Source organism: Hyla sarda, chromosome 4 (assembly GCF_029499605.1).
Source record: "Hyla sarda isolate aHylSar1 chromosome 4, aHylSar1.hap1, whole genome shotgun sequence".
NCBI classification, from domain to species: Eukaryota; Metazoa; Chordata; class Amphibia; order Anura; family Hylidae; genus Hyla; species Hyla sarda.
This window is the reverse complement of record NC_079192.1, coordinates 306,669,801-306,682,474: the sequence shown is the minus strand read 5'-3', so window position 1 is coordinate 306,682,474 and position 12,674 is coordinate 306,669,801.

The following is a 12,674-nucleotide window of genomic DNA, read 5'->3' as shown; positions in this document are numbered from 1 at the left end:
CCCCTTAAGGGCCAAGCCCATTTTCACCTTAAGGACCAAAACATTTTTTGCAAATCTGACAACTGTCACTTTAAGCATTAATAACTCTGGGATGCTTTTACTTTTCATTCTGATTCCTAGAAATTTTTTTCGTGACATATTCTACTTTATGGTAGTAATACTTGCATCATTTCTTGGTGGCCAATTAAAAAATTTGGTGAACTACAATGCTCAGAAGAGAAGGAGCGCCATTGGGCCTTTTGAAAGCAAATTTAGCTGAAATGGTTTTTGGGGGGCATTTTCACGGACAACTGTCCCAAAAATCTGTCAGACAACTATGTGGTGTAAATGCTCACTGCACCCCTTATTAAATTCCGTAAGGGGTGTAGTTTCCAAAATGGGACACACATGTTGGGGAGTTCCACAGTTCTGGCACCATGGGGGCTTTGTAAACACACATGGCCTTTAATTTCAGACACATTCTCTCTCCAAAAGCCCAATGGCGCTCCTTCTCTTCTGAGCATTGTAGTTCACCGGCAGAGTATTTTATATCCACATATGGGGTATTTCCATACTCAGAAGAAATGAGGCTACACATTTTGTGGGGCTTTTTTCCTATTATCCCTTGTAAAAACGTTAAATGTAGGGTAACACCAGCATTTTAGTGACATTTTTTTTGGGGGGGGGGGGGCTTTTTTCCTATTATCCCTTGTGAAAACTTAAAATGTAGGGTAACACCAGCATTTTAGTGAAATTTTTATTTTTCATTTTCACATACAATTTCAACAAAAATTTGTCAAACACCTGTGGTGTGTTAAGGCTCACTATACCCCTTGTTACGTTCCATGAAAGGTGAAGTTTCCAAAATGTGGGTATTTATTGTTTTACGTTTATGTCAGAACCACTGTAAAATCAGCCACCCCTGTGCAAATCACCAATTTAATCCTCAAATGTGCATGGTGCGCTCTCACTTCTGAGCCATGTTGTGCGCCTGCAGAGCACTTTGCATCCACATATGGGGTACTTTACACTAACATGCTGGTGTAGACCCCAACTTTACCTTTTCATAAGGGGTAAAAGGAGAAAAAGCCCCAGTAAATTTGTAACACAATTTATCCCAAGTATGGAAATACCCCATATGTGGCACTAAACTGTTGCCTTGAAATACAACAGGGCTCCAAAGCGAGAGAGTGCCATGCGCATTTGAGGCCTAAATTGTGGATTTGCATCCGCCACCAAAATACCCTACAAAAGTGTTTCCTAAACAGGATGTCTCCAGCTGTTGCAAAACTTCCAGCATGCCTCCACAGTAAGTGGCTGTCCGGCAATACTGGGAGTTGTTGTTTCTCAACAGCTGGAGGCTGTATTTCGGAAACAGTGTCCTACACGAAATTTTTTATTTTTATTGGGGGGGGGGAGACTATGTAGGGGTGTGTATATGTAGTGTTTTTATTTTTTGCAGTTGTACTGTAGTGTAGTGTTTTTAGGTACATTCACACAGGCGGGGGTTTACAGTGAGTTTCTTGCTGGGAGTTTGAGCTGTGGCAGAAAATTTGCTGCATCTCAAACAGCAAAAAACTTGCTGTAAACCCCCGCCCGTGTGAATGTACCCTGTACTGCAACTCTCAGCATGCATTGACAGCCTAAGGGCATACTGAGAGTTGTAGTTTTTGTACGTTCATGCTAGGAGTTGTAGTTATGCAACAGCTGGAGGCACACTTTTTCAAAGAAAAAATGTGCCTCCAGGTGTTGCATAACTACAACCCCCAGCATGCACAGACTACCAAAGGGCATGCTGTGAGTTGTAGTTGTAATTGCAGCTGTTGCAAAACTACAACTCCCATAATGCCCTTTGTATTTGCATGCTGAGAGTTGTTGCTAAGCAACAGCAGTAGGCAAATTTTTTCTATGAAAAAGTGTGCCTCCAGCTGTTGCATAACTACAACTCCTAGCATGAATGTACAAAAACTACAACTAAAACTCTCAGTATCCTGCTCTATCCTGCCACCTGCACCGCTGGGACAGCTGCCGCCACCGCTCCTGCTGCTCCTGTCCGCCGTTGCCGCTTCTGAGGGGACACCTACTGGGCCAGGCAAAGGCAGGAAACCCCCGCTGACCCCTATCACTGCCCTGATTGCCCCCCCCCCCCTGATCACCGCCCAGCAGGGTAGTGATTGGTCGGTCGTTCTGCTCCGATCAATCACGTGATCGTGAGGTGGCACCCGTGCCACCTCACTCCTGCTCTGTGAGGCTGAATGGGGCTGTCTAAGATAGTCCCATTCACCCTTTTTTTTCTGGGACACCAGAGACCTGATTGACCCGGAATCGCCGCAAATCGCTGGTCTGAATTGACCGGCAATTTGTGGTGATGGCCGACATGGGGGGGGGTCTCAGGACCCCCACAGGGGTTTGCATGGGGTGCCTGCTGAATGATTTCAACTCATATCCCGGTCTTGTCCCCACCAGTGAGCGGCGGGGACTGGAATTCCCATGGGCATACAGGTACGCCCTTGGTCCTTAAGTATCAGGGCGTCAGGGCATGACTGTATGCCCTTGTTCCTTAAGTGGTTAAGTTAAACTAGCCATATTAGTTATTTTTTATTTTTTTATTTATTTTAGTAGTAAATTTAGTAGTATATGCATACTTAGATGGCTGTATCCAGTCGTGTAAATTCCCATATGCCCGTATGCTGAATCTCAGCTGTGCATCTTAAAACAGGGACGCAGACCTGTGGAAGAATAGTGTGCAGAATTTAGAAGGTGGTGTGTGGCCTCCAAATGGAACACACCAGCTTTGATTTGTCAGTTCAGACTGGGGTTATCTGACACTTTAGAGGACATGATGGTTACTTACCCCTCTCCTGACACCTTTTACCAAGCTATGACATTAGCTGTGCGCTTGGATAGACATCTGCAAGTACACAGAAGGGAATGTCCTTCCTCCTCTTCCTCTACCTCTCCTTTTCTGCTTGACTCATCTCATGTTTCTCATCACCAACCTGAGTCTGAGGAGGAACCCATGCAGATAGGATCCATCCGCACCCCAGAGGAACGCATGAGATTTCACCAGCTCTACTCTACGGCCTCTGTTTTTATTGTGGAGAAGACACACACTTTGTCAGGTCTTCTGTCAAGCGTCCGTGTCCAAGTGGTAATCGTGGAGGCCACTTGGGTGCACAGGTATGTCTCGCTTTACCAGCATCTAAGCCTGGAAGCATCCTTTTGGGTGGCATTAATGGCTCCACGTTTTGTTCTAATAAGCAAGCTGATATTGTGCAAGTAACATCTGAATCTGAGGTTACTTATGACGATTGTGATCACACCAATAAGTGGTTTGACATGGAGGACAAGGGTACAGATGAGAATATTGATGGTTCATCTGTATCCAAGCTGGTATGTCTGTTCTCCTAGGTGGTTAAGTGTCCACTGGCCCCTTTTAAAAGGGGGGTACTGTAAGAACCCGTAGGGTAATTCTGCCATGAGAGTTTTTGTTTTCCTTGGCTGCTGGGACTACGCCTTGTGCTTTTGGGTGTGGTTCAGTTTGCGGCCAATTGAAGTCCTTCTGTTTGTTGCACAGGCATATATAAGGAGGTCTTTCCCAGTCATTTCTTGCCTATGAAAGTTCTTATAACTACCTAGCAACCTCTGTACTCATATTGCTTATTCTGGCTTTGTGACTCTTGGTTCGACTTTTGACTACCCTTTGACACTCTGCTATTGTACTTCATTCCGTCCTGGCTTGGACTTGGCTCGTTGACTGCATATTTGTGTGTGTGCGTGTTTAGGTAATTTCTGTTAGTTTGTGTGCCTCCAGCTGTTCCTGACCTTTGTCAGTTTTTTGTAGTTCATTATTTTTACTATTGACTCCCATCACTTATATAGGAAGGGACTGTCACCATGGTTGTGGACCCGCTTCCTAGGGCGGTTACGCAAGTAGACCGGGACAGAGGGAGTGGGCGAGTTCCGGGCGGCACTCTATCCCTGCCCTACGGTACACAATATAACTGTTGCTCCCATAAGCCTCCAATCCCTCTAGAATTATCTCTACAAAGGCTCACTTAGCACTCCTAGACATATTTCCTATTCATGTCAATGGGACAGCTGCAGTCAATTGTTGCCATGTCCATGGGGCTTGCTGTATCATATCTCTAAATGTTGCTATGGAGCAGTGACATAGCTGCCCCCATAGTAATGTGCAATAAATTAAATTTAAAAAAAAAAGAAAATAGAAATAAGAAAGAAGAAAATTTTAAGTATCAAGAAGTAATAGTTGCTCAGGATAACAGTCACAGTGCAGCAAGAGACACTACCACCAGTTTATGTAATTTTTTATGTGTTCAAAAGACTTGTACAAATGGGCACACCATGCATAACATTATTATCCTGTGAAGCCTGGTGCTCCAAATTTACCGTGTTGCTGTTGGTATAAACGTTCATGGGGGAATTCCACTAGCAGCCTCAGAGAAGGCTGATATGCAGGAAGTTTTTAAATAACTCAATAGTGATACATAAAGTGTTCTAATACACTGCTCAAAAAATAAAGGGAACACTAAGATAGCACATACTAGAATGAATGAACTAATCGCATTAAATACTTTCATCTTTACATAGTTGAATGTGCTGACAACAAAATCACATACAAATTATCAATGGAAATCAAATTTGGTGGATGGAGCGAGACATGATGTCCCAGATGTGCTCAATCAGATTCAGGTCTGGGGAACGGGCAGGCCAATCCATGACATCAATGCCTCCCTCTTGCAGGAACTACTGACACACTCCAGCCACATGAGATCTAGCATTGTCTTGCATTAGGAGGAACCCAGGGCCAACCGCACCAGCATATGGTATCACAACGGGTCTGAGGAGCTCATCGCAGTACCTAATGGCAGTCAGGCTACCTTTGCAAGCACGTGGAGGGCTGTGTGGGCCCCCAAAGAAATGCCACCCCTATCATTACTGACCCATTGCCAAACCGGTCATGCTGGATGATGTTGCAGGCAGCAGAATGTTCTCCATGGTGTCTCCAGACTCTGCCACGTCTGTCACATGTGCTCAGTGTGAACCTGCTTTCATCTGTAAAGATGAAGTAAAGTGGCAAATTTGCCAATCTTGGTGTTCTCTGGCAAAGGCCAAACATCCTGCACAGTGTTGGGCTGTAAGCACAACCCCCACCTGTCAACGTCGGGCCTGCATACCATCCTCATGGAGTCTGTTTCTGACTGTTTGAGTGGACACATGCACATTTGTGGCCTGCTGAAGGTCATTTTGCAGGGCTCTGGCCGTGCTCCTCCTTGCACAAAGACAGGTAGCGGTCCTGCTGCTGGTTTGTTGCCCTCCTATGGCCTCCTCCACATCTTCTGATGTACTGGTTTGTCTCCTGGTAGCGCCTCCATGCTCTGGACCCTATGCTGACAGACACAGCAAACCCTCTTGCCACTGCTCGCATTGATGTGCCATCCTGGATGAGCTGCACTACCTGAGCCACTTGGGCTGGTTGGAGACTCCGTCTCATGCTACCACTAGTGTGACAGCACAGCCAGCATTCAAAAATGACCAAAACATCAGCCAGGAAGCATAGGAATGAAGCATAGGAACTGAGAAGTGGTCTGTGGTCACCACCTGCAGGACCATTCCTTTTTGGGAGTGTCTTGCCAATTGCCTATAATTTCCACTTGTTGTCTGTCCCATTTGCACAACAGCATGTGAAATTGATTGTCAATCAGTGTTGCTTCCTGAGTGGACAGTGTGATTTCACAGAAGTGTGATTGACTTGGAGTTATATTGTATTGTTTAAGTTTTCTCTTTATTTTTTGAGCAGTGTATATGCTTTTAGGATATAGTAATGTTTTATTTACCTTCCAGCAACCCACTGTATAATTTCCATATATATACATGGAAGTTCCTTCTCAGCCGACCAAGAAATTTGTGTAGACTAAAGCACAATATGGAAGAAAGGGATGAGGGGGATGCAGCCGCAGTTTCTTTCTTAGTATTTGAATAAAACAACAAGAAAAGGATAGGGACAGGAAGCAGAAGAAATTTGACATTTGAGTGGTTTAAAACACAAAGCAAAGCTCTTACCCACAAGAAAGAGTTCAACAGACAGGGAGAGAGAAAATGTATATTTTAGCAGAAGGATGATAAAGACTAAATATTTTCAGCTGCATTATATCTAACACACAGCTATAGTTGCCTTAGGAAATATCATGATTTATTGTTAGGTAGGTAGGCTTCAAATATGTACTTACCCATTATCATAATTTCTTAACTTTTTCAAAAGATAAAAGTAACTTGTACATTAACAACAAAAAAATTATTCTATTTTTAAAAACCTTTTTGCATATTTTAAATACAAATACTAATAACTGTACCATTATATACAAACAGGTGAAGGTAAGATGAAGACCAGCTCACCCCGCCCCGGACAGCAGAGCACGGATCCAGGTGCTGGACGACACCAGCTAATCAGAAGAACAGAGAGAGATGGATCCAGCTCGTGCAGATAAAAAAATTTTAATCCATAAGACAAGGAGGATACAAGTAACGCGTTTCAAGCGCTGAATGCGCTCTTAGTCATACAATTTCTGCATAGTACATGCGGGTTTATATAGGCGGGGAGCAATTCCGGTCGATCACAGACCATGTGACCGGCAGGAGTTAACCCCTTGTACATAGATATAATATGGTATAGACAAATAGAAAAATGTATAAATAATTGAAACACAGAATATATGTATAACATATGATCCAGATGAGGAAAACATAGGAAAGAAAAACTTGAGATTACAGTAGAAAAAACAAATAAGCAAAATAGCAGACATGTTCAAGAACCGGGGATGTCACAGGAGTAAACGGAAGATGTATCACATATGAATAATGTTGATATATGTAGTTTACTATTCATAATCAATAAAAGGGGTGGAAAAAATATTTTGATGTAGTATAGAGTGAACATATAAAAATATAAATATGTCACTAATAGTATAAAAGAGATGATTATGAAGTAAAAATACAAAAATATATTTAATAATGTAAGATAACATCTTGACGTTTATTCATGCCTAAAGGGACACGAGTACATAATTTAAGAATCCAAAAAACTTGAGTAGTTTTTGTTTTAAGTCGCCTCCTCTTTTAGGTAAATTGACACGTTCAATTGCGACACATTGTAGGGAAGAGTAACTGCCATGATGTATTTCGGCACAATGCTTTGATACTGCTGAGGTGTTTTTAGAATTAAAGTGGGGGATGTCTGATAATGTTTCCTCAGTCGAACTTTAAGAGGATTGGTTGTGCATCCGATGTATTGAACTCGACAAGTCATGCACGACACCAGATACACCACATATGTGGTGTTACAATTGATGTACTGTTTAATCGTGTAGGTAGCATTGGTAACAAATGATGTAAAAGATCTAGTGACGTGCATGACAGAGCAGCAGACACATCGGTTGTGTCCGCACCTGTACAAACCAGGGTAGGACAACAAGGTAGGTGAGGTGGGTCTGAAGCTGCAAAAAAGACTGGGAGAAACAATTTGGCCTATAGTGGGGGCTTTTTTAGGAATACATCGGTAACCTACATCCTTAATACACCCGTATAATGGATCTGTTAGAATCATAGGCATATATGTATGAATGATTTTACAGATAGCGGGGAATTCAGTGCTGTAGGAAGTGGTAAAGGCAACCGGGGATGGACTGCTATTTTTCATTTTGGGTTTGCGGGAACTAGTCAGAAGTTCCTGTCTGTTGCGGTCAAAAGCAATTTTGATAGCTCTCTTAAGTGACCAATCTGGGTATCCACGTGCCTTTAAACGTGTTCGGATAGATTCAGCCTCCGCCAAAAACTCATCATCTGTAGAACAGTTCCTGCGTGCCCGAATCATCTCACCCACCGGCAAGTTTTTGGTAACATGCGGTGGGTGACACGAGCAGGCACACAGGATGGAATTGACTGCTGTGCTTTTGCGGTATGTAGTGGAGTGAATGTTACCTGAAATGTGGTCCCCCCTTAGATTAACATCAAGAAACGGAATGGTGTGAGTGTGTTATGTGACAGTGAAATGTAAGTTTGCAGTGTTAGAGTTAAGGTAGTGTGAAAATTCTGGCACGGTCGCCACACCGGGACCCCATATGAATATGAGATCGTCGATGTAGCGACCGTACCAGATGAGATGATCAGAGAAGGAATTAGTCGAAGAAAAGAGATAAATAGACTCCCACCAACACATAAAGATATTAGCAATAGAAGGGGAGAATTTAGCCCCCATAGAAGCACCAGTGATTTGAAGGAAAAAACACCCATCAAACATAAAAAAAATTGTATTCCAGAAGAAAAGATACAGCAAGACCCAGAAATTCTCGAAGCTCAGCTGGATAGGTTGAATAAGTGGCTAGGAACCAGTGAAGTGCAGTGAGAGCTAAGTGATGGGGTATGACTGAGTATAGGGATGTAACATCCGCTGATACCCATGAGTATTGTGACAACCAGAATATGTGATCAAGGTTAAGAAGAAAGTGTTTGGTGTCCTGAATGTAAGCTGGAATTTGGGGGATGAGTGGCTGGAGGAGTGAATCTATCCAAGCACAAAGATTCTCATTGAGAGAGCCTATGCCCGCAACAATAGGCCTGCAAGGTGGAGGAAAACAGTGTTTGTGAATCTTGGGAAGGGAGTGAAAAATAGGGATCACTGGGTGATCGGGAATAAGAAAATCGGCTTCACGGGAATTGAAGAAGCCCTTCTCTATCCCAAGACTCACAAGCTCTGTTAGCTGTTGTTTGAAGACACTGGTGGGGTCGGACCTAAGGACACGGTATGTGAGGGGGTCCGAAAGCATGTCTAAATAAATTTTTCGATAAAGACCCTTGTCTAAGATGACAACAGCACCCCCCTTGTCAGCCTGCCGGACGACCAAATCGTCGGCCTTGGACAGGCTGTCAAGGGCTTCCCTTTCCTGGTGGGTAAGATTGGACACAGATTGTCTGCTAGTCTGTGCCAGAGCTGTGAGATCACGTTCAACTGCATCCTGAAACAAGTCCAGAACAGGTGTTCTGGACATGACAGGATAGAAATAAGGATTATGAATGACAATCCTGGGGACAGTGTCCAAAGCAGTAGAACTGTGATCACACAGCTGGTCTAAGGCAGAGATGGACATCATGTCCTGGAAAGAAAAGTTAGTGGGTAACCTGCAAACTGGATTGACTGGATTTGGTGAGGGTAATAATGCAAAATCGTGATTTTTAATGTCATCACAATCTGATACCATTAAATCATCTGTAGCAGTGGTTGTAGAAAAATGTCTACGAATAGTAATACCCCTCACAAATCTATTGATATCAATCAATGTACAAAATAGGTCAAATCCAGTGGTTGGAGAAAAAGACAAACCCCGTGATAAAACAGAAACCTGAGAAGTAGTTAAAGTCTTAGCTGAAATGTTAGAAATGGGGACAGTCATTTCTTCTTGTCCTTGCGATTGCGAGGACTGCTGTTGTCATCTTAGACAAGGGTCTTTATCGAAAAATTAATTTAGACATGCTTTCAGACCCCCTCACATACCGTGTCCTTAGGTCTGACCCCACCAGTGTCTTCAAACAACAGCTAACAGAGCTTGTGAGTCTTGGGATAGAGAAGGGCTTCTTCAATTCCTGTGAAGCCGATTTTCTTATTCCCGATCACCCAGTGATCCCTATTTTTCACTCCCTTCCCAAGATTCACAAACACTGTTTTCCTCCACCTTGCAGGCCTATTGTTGCGGGCATAGGCTCTCTCAATGAAAATCTTTGTGCTTGGATAGATTCACTCCTCCAGCCACTCATCCCCCAAATTCCAGCTTACATTCAGGACACCAAACACTTGCTTCTTAACCTTGATCACATATTCTGGTTGTCACAATACTCATGGGTATCAGCGGATGTTACATCCCTATACTCAGTCATACCCCATCACTTAGCTCTCACTGCACTTCACTGGTTCCTAGCCACTTATTCAACCTATCCTGCTGAGCTTCGAGAATTTCTGGGTCTTGCTGTATCTTTTCTTCTGGAACACAATTTTTTTATGTTTGATGGGTGTTTTTTCCTTCAAGTCACTGGTGCTTCTATGGGGGCTAAATTCTCCCCTTCTATTGCTAATATCTTTATGTGTTGTGGGAGTCTTTTCTTCGACTAATTCCTTCTCTGATCATCTCATCTGGTACGGTTGCTACATTTACGATCTCATATTCATATGGGGTCCCGGTGTGGCGACCGTGCCAGAATTTTCACACTACCTTAACTCTAACACTGCAAACTTACATTTCACTGTCACATAACACACTCACACCATTCCGTTTCTTGATGTTAATCTAAGGGGGGACCACATTTCAGGTAACATTCACTCCACTACATACCGCAAAAGCACAGCAGTCAATTCCATCCAGTGTGACCGCTCGTGTCACCCACCGCATGTTACCAAAAACTTGCCGGTGGGTGAGATGATTCGGGCACGCAGGAACTGTTCTACAGATGATGAGTTTTTGGCGGAGGCTGAATCTATCCAAACACGTTTAAAGGCACGTAGATACCCAGATTGGTCACTTAAGAGAGCTATCAAAATTGCTTTTTACCGCAACAGACAGGAACTTCTGACTAGTTCCCGCAAACCCAAAATGAAAAATAGCAGTCCATCCCCGGTTGCCTTTACCACTTCCTACAGCACTGAATTCCTCGCTATCTGTAAAATCATTCATACATATATGCCTATGATTCTAACAAATCCATTATACGGGTGTATTAAGGATGTAGGTTACCGATGTATTCCTAAAAAAGCCCCCACTATAGGCCAAATTGCTTCTCCCAGTCTTTTTTCCAGCTTCAGACCCACCTCACCTACCTAGTTGTTCTACCCTGGTTCGTACAGGTGCGGACACAACCGATGTGTCTGCTGCTCTGTCATGCACGTCACTAGATCTTTTACATCATTTGTTACCAATGCTACCTACACGATTAAACAGTACATCAATTGTAACACCACATATGTGGTGTATCTGGTGTCGTGCATGACTTGTCGAGTTCAATACATCGGATGCACAACCAATCCTCTTAAAGTTCGACTGAGGAAACATTTATCAGACATCCCCCACTTTAATTCTAAAAACACCTCAGCAGTATCAAAGCATTGTGCCGAATTACATCATGGCAGTTACTCTTCCCTACAATGTGTCGCAATTGAACGTGTCAATTTACCTAAAAGAGGAGGCGACTTAAAACAAAAACTACTCAATCGAGAAGTTTTTTGGATTCTTAAATTATGTACTCGTGTCCCTTTAGGCATGAATAAACGTCAAGATGTTATCTTACATTATTAAATATATTTTTGTATTTTTACTTCATAATCATCTCTTTTATACTATTAGTGACATATTTATATTTTTATATGTTCACTCTATACTACATCAAAATATTTTTTCCACCCCTTTTATTGATTATGAATAGTAAACTACATATATCAACATTATTCATATGTGATACATCTTCCGTTTACTCCTGTGACATCCCCGGTTCTTGAACATGTCTGCTATTTTGCTTATTTGTTTTTTCTACTGTAATCTCAAGTTTTTCTTTCCTATGTTTTCCTCATCTGGATCATATGTTATACATATATTCTGTGTTTCAATTATTTATACATTTTTCTATTTGTCTATACCATATTATATCTATGTGCAAGGGGTTAACTCCTGCCGGTCACATGGTCTGTGATCGACCGGAATTGCTCCCCGCCTATATAAACCCGCATGTACTATGCAGAAATTGTATGACTAAGAGCGCATTCAGCGCTTGAAACGCGTTACTTGTATCCTCCTTGTCTTATGGATTAAAAATTTTTTATCTGCACGAGCTGGATCCATTATATACAAACAAATATAGTTCAATAACCAATAAACTGGAAGAGGTCAGTCCATAGGCAAATACCAAAGATTAAAAAAAAACATGTTCAAGCTATCATATAAAAAAGAGATTTACAAATGTTTCAATAACTACAAGTGTTCAACCAAAGAAGGAAAGAAAAATTGATTCCAAATTGTCAAATAAGTTAGATAAGACCAAATACTATATTAGTAAATAAACTTATGTTTAAGTTGATAAAACTATAAGTAGGAAGTTGAGATCTAAATGCCCTTTAAAAAATAGAGTCAGAAAAAAATAATGTTAGGCTAGGTGCACAAGTGTGCACCGACCCATTTAGGTCCGACCATGTTTGTAAAAAAAAAGATTGCTTGCCGAAACGTTGCATCTGTTTGTTTTTTTTGGCAAACATGATGCAATAAATATTCTGCCCTGATTTGAGCACGGGACCCTTGGAGTGGTGCTGTGACTTTTCTTGACTTTTTTTTATTGTTACTCCAGTCTCGGCAAGCTGGCTGGTCAACAGCATAGCACAGGACTGGTCAATTGCTCACTTTTCCTCTGGACTTTGTTTTAAATAAAGGTAGGTTTTTTCAATAGTATTTATCCAGAGGGGTTAAGACACTCCTGGACCCCATTTGTTCTTCTGATCTCCTCATATGGAAAGAGGAACCTTTTGGGGCTTACGGATTCCAGGGTAAGAATGTGACTACCTCCTCTTTACTTCCTATAGTCCCATCCATCTGTTAATAATTGGAAAAACCACCAAAGCACTGTGCATAAACAAAGACTCCTCGTGA